Genomic DNA, 9,760 nt, shown 5'->3' with positions numbered 1-9,760 from the left:
AGAGCGATGGAGTATAAATACTCTGAGGAATATTAGATTGCCACCTGAGCAATTCATGAAGTGTTCAAAAATGCTTGATGTGAATGTGAGTGTTTTAAACTAATGTAGCAAAATTCTCAATTACTGAGGGACAATCCCCACTCATTGATATATTTTGTTTTCCACAACCAAATCTCTGTACAACTTTTCATGAGTGATGTAGCTGAGTACTGTATTTGGATTCTAATATTTAAACGGAAGTGTTAAATCTATTGACCAAAAGTTGGGTTATTGCTGATTGTGCTCTGTGTATCATATGACTTTTAAAAACAAACTTTGTATTTGTGGATAATCTAAGCACTATACTCAGATGTACAGACACACTTTTCTCAACCTATTTATTACATAATTTTTTTTAACGTTAGCTTTAATAACATTTCTAAATCTGAGCCTTTTCAATCACAGCAGATAGGATCCTGAAGACTGCAGTCTCAGCTGTTCATGTCAGGGACAGTGATAGTTTGAAGGTAGGCCATCTCATTTTATTACAGTAGGATGAAATGTGACAATCTCACAAGAATAGTCATAGGAGTCTCCATCACTGCTGTGTCCTGTCTTTTTGAAGGGAAGCCAAGTAACTAAAAGAGCAGGTGCTCAAGGGCATGGAGTGAAAGGGGGACTTGGAAGACATGCACACTTTCTTTAGCTTAGGAAAATTTCATCATAAAGCATTAGTATTAGGATCAGTCAAAAATTTAGATTATATCTAATGGCTTGTCACTAATATGTTAAAGGACTATTTGACCTGTTAAATATATTTATTGGAGCACTTATGCTAAATGTGTGAGTGTACATATCTCGCAACTTACCTTCAGTGAGAGAGAGAATGGGGGGAGACTAGCTTTGTGTCCTTATGCAAATGCAGTAAGTTACAGATGGTATTGGGGAAAAAAACTTAGAAAATGTTGTTGATTGTAGTTGTCTTTGTAAACCAACACACTTCCCTCTCTAATATATTTGCTCAATAACCTACCACAAGCAGTTTCAGAGGAAAGTTAAGCATGCTGTTGAAAGGACACATTAGCATTGTTGCCATCATTTGTTCAGTAAGGACTCTCATACTCAGATTGGGCTTGTTCTACTGTTCTTCAAACTGACTTTGTATCATTTACTTTAAAGAACAAAGATAAGCAATGAAACAAGGTATCAATCAATCAATCAGGAGATTTCAGTTGTTTTCCCTACATCCTTAACTTGCCCTGTTGTCCTTTTAGTTCGTGGTTCTCAAACTTTTTCCTGGTATGTACTGCATCTTAACAGTAGTGAGCTGCCTGGATCAACTGTCCCATTCAAGACACCTGTCCTCCTCCCATTCACTGTAGAATAATGCTCCTGGAGCAACATTAGCAATTGCTAACATGGAAAATTAGTATTAATTTAAAGTATTTTAAATTACTCCCTTTCTTTTCAATGTGACTTAGTAGGCGCAAACAAGGAGCGAGCGATAGCATCATGTAACCATTCAGTTGTTTTGTTAACCAGGGGGCTGCAGACCAAAGGTTGAGAACCTCTGGCCTAGATCTTTTAGTGAACTGACAGGATTTGACATGTTCCCAATATGACCACACGAGACTTTAGCGCTAAGGTTGCTGCTTAGTTCTTAATGCACTCTTTTTTGCTCTGACAAGTATGAATGGGCACCATGCTATCATAACAGATAGAAATGATTTTTGGTCAGGATGAGAACTTGCAGAAGGGAATTCTAAATATTATCAGCTTAAATTTCCCTGAAAGGGCGTGGCACAGCACTAGTAAAATTTTCAAAGATTGTCACTCTTCATGAAGGAGCATGTCCCAAGGCATAGCTGAATAATCTTACTGTGGAACTATAAACTGGAGTTGGCCAAAAAGTAGGGATCACGTTTTTTATTTTGTTTTGCAAAACTTGGTGGGTTGGGGTTTGTTTTTTGCATAACCAAAAACAGGTGTGACCTCTTATCCAAACATACCCAAAAGGGTGGGTTAAGGTAAGATTTCAGTAAATGGTTCCAGTATTAGATAGGCTGCGCTTGCCACCATTTCTGTGATCTTGGGTTTATTTAGTTGGTTTTGTTGGGCATTTTTGTCCACCCTTTCTTTCCCCACATTCCCCTTTCCCCCCACCCCCAGTGTTAAATACATGACACTTCTCAGCTATTGTGAGAGGAATTGATCTAGATAATTGCTTGCTTTCTGCAAAAAGAGTGTGTCATTCTACCTGCAGTCATGCCTTTCCTAGTGAACTAGGACTGAAAATTTAGGGTCAGCTTTTCAAAACCTGGTGCGTGACTTGCACCCTGCAAAACATACATGTGCCCATGTACCTCTATAATTACATGAGCAGATGGTGTATCCACACACAATGTGTCTATTTGTGGGCCTGACTCCTGTGCACAAATGTGTGTATACATGCACATACTTGTTAGGGGCAAATCAGCTGCCAAACTTAAATTTGTTGCCTGAGGTTTTTGATCAAGTTGCTATCCTGTCTTACAGTGTCATGTGCTCTACTCTAGAATGTAGAGAAAAAGATTCGTTCTGTGGGTTACAACAGCTAAAGGTGTAATCAAGGTGTAATGTAGTACTGCCCAGTTGCTGTACAATGCATCATTTCAGAGAGGCTAGAAAGCATAACATCAGTGGATGTTCTCTTCACTTGATGTGCCAAGTTAATAGCAAATTTAGGTTTCCTTAAAGATGAAATGCCTGTGTTAAGAGTCTTGCAGGGTAGATGAAACATCTTATAATTTACAGTTCTCTTAACCTTACTTGTATAGGCATTTTGAATGAAGAGCATATCCAAAAGCTTCCGGGGAAGTCATTCTGTATGTACTTTTCAGTGGTTTTTGATGAAACACTTAGGGACTAAACGAAATTAACACAAATTTGTTTTTAAAGGGGGAGCCAGCTCTAGGTAGGTTTTTAATTATTGTTGCTAATAGTACATATGGTAATACTTGAAGGGAACAATTGTGCTGTTTCAGAAGCTTTGAAGAGGAAGTTATTCTCTGGCAGTAAGACGTCTCTGATCAACGGGTAACTTGCTGTAGCGAAGGTGGGGCTTCTGTCGGAGTGCTACGGAAGGACTGTGGCTCGTTCCTTGGGAGCTGGAGGACCTTCCTCTGTGTACATTTTTGGAAATTGGGATTGTAAATCTCTCCCCTCTTGTGGACAAATGACCATCTCTCTCCCTTTCTGGAAAAGATTTTTGAACAATAAAGCTCTATACCACACTAACCTTAGGCTTTGTTTTTCAATGTTTGCTTGGCTTTTACCATGTGTTTCTGGTAGCATTATGAAAATAGTAGCATGGAGGGTCTCCAACTGGATGACTCTTTGAGAAGATAAAATTGTTGGTCTCTGAGAAATTACAAAATTCCTTCCCTGGTTTCCCTTCTCATCGCTCCCATGTAAAGTCTCCTCCCACAGCTATTATAAACTATGTACTTTCACTCACTATAGAATGATAAAAGAAAAGGAGTACTTGTGGCACCTTAGAGACTAACAAATGATTGTACAGTAGTACTTTTGAACCAGTGTAAAGAGAGTGTACTCCCCCTTTTTTGGGGTCAAACTCACTATATCCAGGTGTGCTAATACAGGTTACTGCTAGCACAGTCTCATGATCACATAAACCACTCAGACTGCCACTTTCTTGTAGAAGGGGTAGTCTCCTTCTTGAGACTGTTGGGGGTTTCTCAGCTTGTGCTGCTTTGTTAACCTTTACTGCACTCCAGATGTAGGACACGTGGAAGATGGTGGTCTGAGGGAGGTGAAGCTGTCTGGGTAGGGGCTGCAAATGTGTCTTAGATAGCTGAGGGAGACTAACTAGCAAAGCATGTTTTATTTAGAGGGCGAGGGGTGGCTAGGGACAACGAGGAAGATGTGCTGGTTGATGGTGAAAGGCAAGGTGGAATCCAAAGACTAGTTGACAAGAAGAGTTTGGCACATGTCTGAAGAACAGCAGGAGGTTTTGACTGTGTGGAGGAAGGAAATCAGGAGAATTTACAGAAAGGTCAAACCTCATGGTGGTAGTTGAAGTGATTGTCAGCAGCTGCAAATAAGTATACTTTGTACTGCTTTGTTACTGTGGGGAAACTGATACATGAATGCTCTATCTAGAGAGGCTGAATCCGTGGTGGTAATAAAAAGCAGAGATTCTCAGAAATCTAACTCCCAATGAACTTGACATACTGTTGTATTTTTCATACTGCCATTGAATTCTCTTCATCCCAGTGTAGAAATAGACTCTAAACTGTTTAAAATTTTCAAGGATCTTACATACAAAACCTCAAAGTGCAACACGTCTGCTCTATGGCATTGAGTACATTTCTAGCTGTATAGTGTCCTAGAATTTAGAATTTCCATCACCTACCTTGTTCCGTTCCTTTACTTGCTTCTGATGCTTTACTTGAAGGCCTGAATAAAACAGGGAGAGCTTATAAAGCCACAAAAAAAGAAACAGCAGGGATTTTGTGTGAGCTGCAATATGCAGCAATGGCTTAAAGGGTTCTTTGGCACCTGTAAACCTTGGCACTGCTCCCGTTGTATAACTGTGTACCCAAGAATGGAATCGCTTCTAGCTAGCAACATTTTCGATTCAAGCTGTAGCTGACAAGCGTCAATCACAAAACCAAGGTTTTCGCAATTAACATTTTTAAATATAATTCCATTCTTCATTTCTATTCTAAATTCGCTGACTTTTCTGCATGAAAAGTTTCTTGCAAAAACCAGTCTGACTTGGTGAGTTAATTTCTTTGAAGAACAATTGAATAATACAAACAAAACAGCTCCTAGGTCTACAGGCATAGTCAGCAACAGATGTACAGAACATATTACACACTGAAGATTCATAGCCCAGGCTCACCTCTGGTAGTAAAAGGCATATCTCTTCCCCAACACCTCATTTATTTGTTACTGATGACTGTGGGCAACGATGAGAAAAAAAGACTTTCAGGATTTAGAAGCAGAATAATCCTTTGCCCCAGGTAAATGATCTGGATTTGGGGGAGTTTTGAAATAGGAACATGTACATTTTCAAATATCTCTTGCAGAGCTTTATATAGTACCTTGCCAAAGCATGAAAAAGTTACAAAACCTATTAAGCTTTTAAAACAAAAAAAACTCGGCTCAATATGAAAACGTGTTTTCTCCATCCTAATTAGCATGGAGTGAGCCAAATTCAAATTGAATGTTTGGGGGCAATGGTGAAATGCCTGACTAATTGTGAGTTCTTTTTGTTCGCTCTCTTAGGCCCCAATCCTGCAAAGGGGCACAAAAGTAACGTCACCTGTGAGCAGTCTGCCTTCAGCGGAGCTACCCCAATGCATAAATTTTAAGCATGTGTGCAAGTGTTTGCAGGCCTGGGCTTTTGTTTCTAATTGATATCAGAATCCGCCTCTGTGGTAATATTTCAATACTTCTGTTCTTCGCAACATTTCTGCCAGGACTAGAAGTAGAGAAGCACCTGAAATCTGGAGGAAGAGAGAGAAATCGTTCTCTCAAGATTTGCAGCTTAAATTTGCAGACATCAGCGCTTTAGGTAAGTTTCAGAAAATCATTCAAAATTTGAATCCTTCTGCTACAATGAACATGAACTCCTAACTTTTTGAGTTTAACAAATCCCTGATCCTTCCAATATTAAAGCAGACTTTACCTGAACTTGTTCGCTTCTTCTCTTGGTTCTGTCCAAGGGATATGGGAAGGCTTCATTGTATCATGGACATTCAAGTTCTCCACTGCACTTTCTTTTGGTGTATTTTGCCGATAATTCAGCAAGTCCCTGCTAGTCATCTCTGAGCGAATCAAATTTGATACAAACTCTTTCTCTGAAACATCAAAAACCATCAGAAAAAACTTTGAAAGAGGTTGCTTTAAAAAGAAATTGAGGAAAATGGAAAATTTCATTAAAGGCTATATTAAATCAATTGGATAACTTCTAATAGAAATCTGAATTGTATGTAAATATGCACAGCTTCATTTTTGTATAGTTCATGGCTGCTAGACTGTTTTTATTAACAAACTATAATTGTTGGATTTTTTTCAGTTAAAAAATGCTGGAAAGGGATTTCCAGTTATACAATGACAGTAGTTGCTCTGTGGTTAAGATTGTGAGGTTTCCGCTATATATCCAACTTTAACGCTGTAGGGAGAAGAGGATGGGCAAAGTCATATCTGCCTCCAAATTGGTTAGGTTGAATTTTTCTACAAAAACATGAAGTGGGCTGAAATGTTTAGCAGAGTTGAAAAACTATACCACTTGCTATTTTGTTTCTTAAACTCATAGCTTACATAACTCTCTTCCTTCCAATAGCCATTGGGCATCTTGCTCATTCAAGCCCCTTTGATAACTGATTTAGGCCTATGTCTAGCTAACAGCCCTAGCCAAGTTCCCTGAGTGGGCACCTCCAGGTGAGAAGTCCCTAAAAGCAGAATTAAATCAATTTATAGCAGGGTTGGCTAAATAAAGAAGTTGGATGGCATTATGATCGTCCACAGGTAGGGTAACTATCCGTAAGTAGTAATAACACATGACTGGTCGTCATTGTGCTGGCATAACAGTGTCATTAAGCAGGTGCTGAGGCTAAAGCCAAAGAATGAGTGCTCTGAGCACTTGTGAATCGGTACCGTAGCAGTGTGATATACACACTTTCCCGTTGGTGTGGTTTTTTGCTTTTGAGCAGTGTGTTTCAGGGGCCTTTCCAACTTACGGATCAACTTCTACTGCCATCATTGAGATATGATCCTTCTTAGGAAAGATGTACCTTTCAAAAAGAATAATTCAACCAAGACTGTTGTGGGAAGGGCATGCCGTCAATGATACCCTAGTCATCAAAACTGCTACCCCTAGTCCAACCACACTTAACCAGATTCTGCCCTCATTTTCATCTTTGCAGTCTCGCTAATTCAATTCAGGGGGAACTCCAAAGTATTCCATGAGTGTAAGGGAAAGCAGAAAATGACCTTGTGATTAACTGGGGAAATGTGTGTTGTTTATATTGTGTGACTCGGTTTCCTTGTTCAATTTTGTATTGCTTCCTTGCTGAATGCATAGAGCTAAATCAAATGAGGCTGTAAATGGGTTGTTGCAGAACTGAACAGGAGAAGTGAAACAATAACACAAATAAGAAGTCTCTCACATACCCATCTTCAAGAAAGTGAAAAAAATAATGACTGGACTACCAGTTAGTGGAGAATTTGCCTGGCTGGCTCAATTCAGGCTAGGATGGTTTACTCTTCCCAAGGCTAAGCCTCAGGTCAAAAGACCCTCACTGGTTTAAAAAAGTGCCCCTGGCAGAATTTTTTCTCGGGGGGGGGGGGGTGAGCTGATGGAAGCTGGTCAGGATGTGTCAGTGGAAAAGCTGACAGATGGGAGGACTCACTCAGAGCCAGAGGGAGAAGCAAGCAGGGAAGGGTGTTTCTCCCATGTAAGAGATGTGAAGGAAGCCAGACACTCCTACACTATGGATAGAGTGGCTAAGCTTAAGGAAGGGAAAATGCAGTTAGGTCTTTGTTGTTTTAAGTCTGTTTCTCTAAGCACTGTGTACCTTTTAAGCAAAAGAAATGATGTTCTGTTTTGAAAAAGCTGTGTCTGTCTCATTGCAGATGTGTGCAGTCTTAAGCTCCCAAAGAGAAATCTTTGCCTAGCGTAACCCCAGCTGGACTTGCTGAATTAGTCACAGTTAGAAACCAGGGAGCTGTAACCCGAGTCCTGGTCTGAGAGTGTGTGGATTGTGGAGTTCCACCCACAAGATGTAAAGGCCTGACACCTGTGGGGTTGCATGTGGTGAGACCATAAGAAAGGATAGTAGTGCAGTTATCTAGGTAACTGTGATATGTCAATTATTATTTTAACACACACGCACATTTTACCTCTTATACTTGCCCTTGACAGCCACTCTTGGATCTCTGCAAGGGAGTCTGTCTGTAGAATGTCACGGAGTTTTTCCAAGACCTGGAAGAAGGGCAGTACAATTATGACTAAAAAGGGGTGCAGATATGCCAGACAGTTTTATAGTAGGGCAGTCAAACGATTAAAAAAATAATTGCGAGACTTAAAGAAGTCTAAATTAATTGCAGTTTTAATCACACTGTTAAACAATAATAGAATACCAATTTACAAGTCCACTCAGTCCTGCTTTTTTCAGCCAATCAATAAGACAAACAAGTTTATATTTACGGGAGATAATGCTGGCCACTTTTTATTTACGGTATCACCTGAGAGTGAGAACAGGTGTTCATGTGGCACTGTTGTAACCAGCGTTGCATGGTATTTACATGCCTGATATGCTAAACATTCATATGCCCCTTCATGGCTCGACTTCTGGGAGCTAAAGTTTTACCCTGTTTTGTTTTTCAATGCAATTATGTTTTTAAAAAAAAAAATCTACGTTTGTAAGTTACACTTTCGCAGTAAAGAGATGGCACTACAGTACTTGTATGAGGTGAACTGAAAAATACAATTTTTTCTTTTTTTACAGTGCAAATATTTATAATCAAAATAATATAAAGTGAGCACTACACACTTTGTATTCTGTGTTGTAATTAGAAAAGGAGTACTTGTGGCACCTTAGAGACTAAACAATTTATTTGAGCATAAGCTTTCGCGAGCTACAGCTCACTTCTTCCGATGAAGTGAGCTGAAGATCACGAAAGCTTATGCTCAAATATTTGGTTAGTCTCTAAGGTGCCACAAGTACTCCTTTTCTTTTTGCGAATACAGACTAACACGGCTGTTAATCTGAAACCTGTGTTGTAATTGAAATCAATACATTTGAAAATGTAGAAAAGCATCCCAAAATATTTACAATAAATTTAAATTGGTATTCTCTTGTTTAACACTGCGATTAATCACAACTATTTTTAATCTAGTTAATTTGTCTTGCATTATCGCTTGCGTTAACTGCAGTTAGTTGACAGCCCTACTTTATAGCATTAAACTGTTTACAATTTTTGCCTGTTTCGGTCCAGTTGTGAAATTGTGCAAAACTTTAGTTGTGCAAACTGCTCAGAATGAAATTGCACAGTTTTGTGCAGCCCGAGTAGACAGACATTCATACGGTGCAATGAGGAGAGCACCGTCTATAGAGCACTGCAGGGGAACTGGAGCTTTGGGGAGTATGCCATGTACATGGCATTGCAGAGAGCACTGATTGCAGATCAGGTAACTACTACTCTGCTCTATCCACTTCTGACATTTCCAATGGGAATACTGTATGAGGCTTCCAGTCTGGCCGGGGCAGCTCCCTAGGAACTCCCAAAATAACCTCTGAATACAAATTAACAGGTCAGCTAGAAACAGGCAGCAAGAATTGAAACCTCCAGGCGCCCCCTTCTGGGAAATGGAAACATAACACAAAAGGAAAAGGAGGACTTGTGGCACCTTGGAGACGAACAAATTTATTAGCGCATAAGCTTTTGTGAGCAGTGAGCTGTAGCTCACGAAAGCTTGTGCTCAAATAAATTTGTTAGTCCCTTAGGTGCCACAAATACTCCTTTTCTTTTTGCAGATACTGACTAATACGGCTGCTACTCTGAAACATAACACAAAAGGTTACCACTTACTACTTATATCTTACTTTTATTTCCTGATCCAGATAGTTTGGAACATAGTTTATATTCTCTCTGACTTCTGGCTTGTAATGCATAAAACGGGCTGGAGAAGAGGGACGGGTAAGAGAAGAAGGATGGATCTCATGGCCAACTGCAGTCAGAGGACGACCTGGTTGTTTTTTCAAAGGAT

This window comes from Lepidochelys olivacea (assembly GCF_965140295.1).
Source record: "Lepidochelys olivacea isolate rLepOli2 genome assembly, chromosome: 4".
Lineage (NCBI taxonomy): Eukaryota > Metazoa > Chordata > Testudines > Cheloniidae > Lepidochelys > Lepidochelys olivacea.
Note: the sequence above shows the minus strand (reverse complement) of the source record.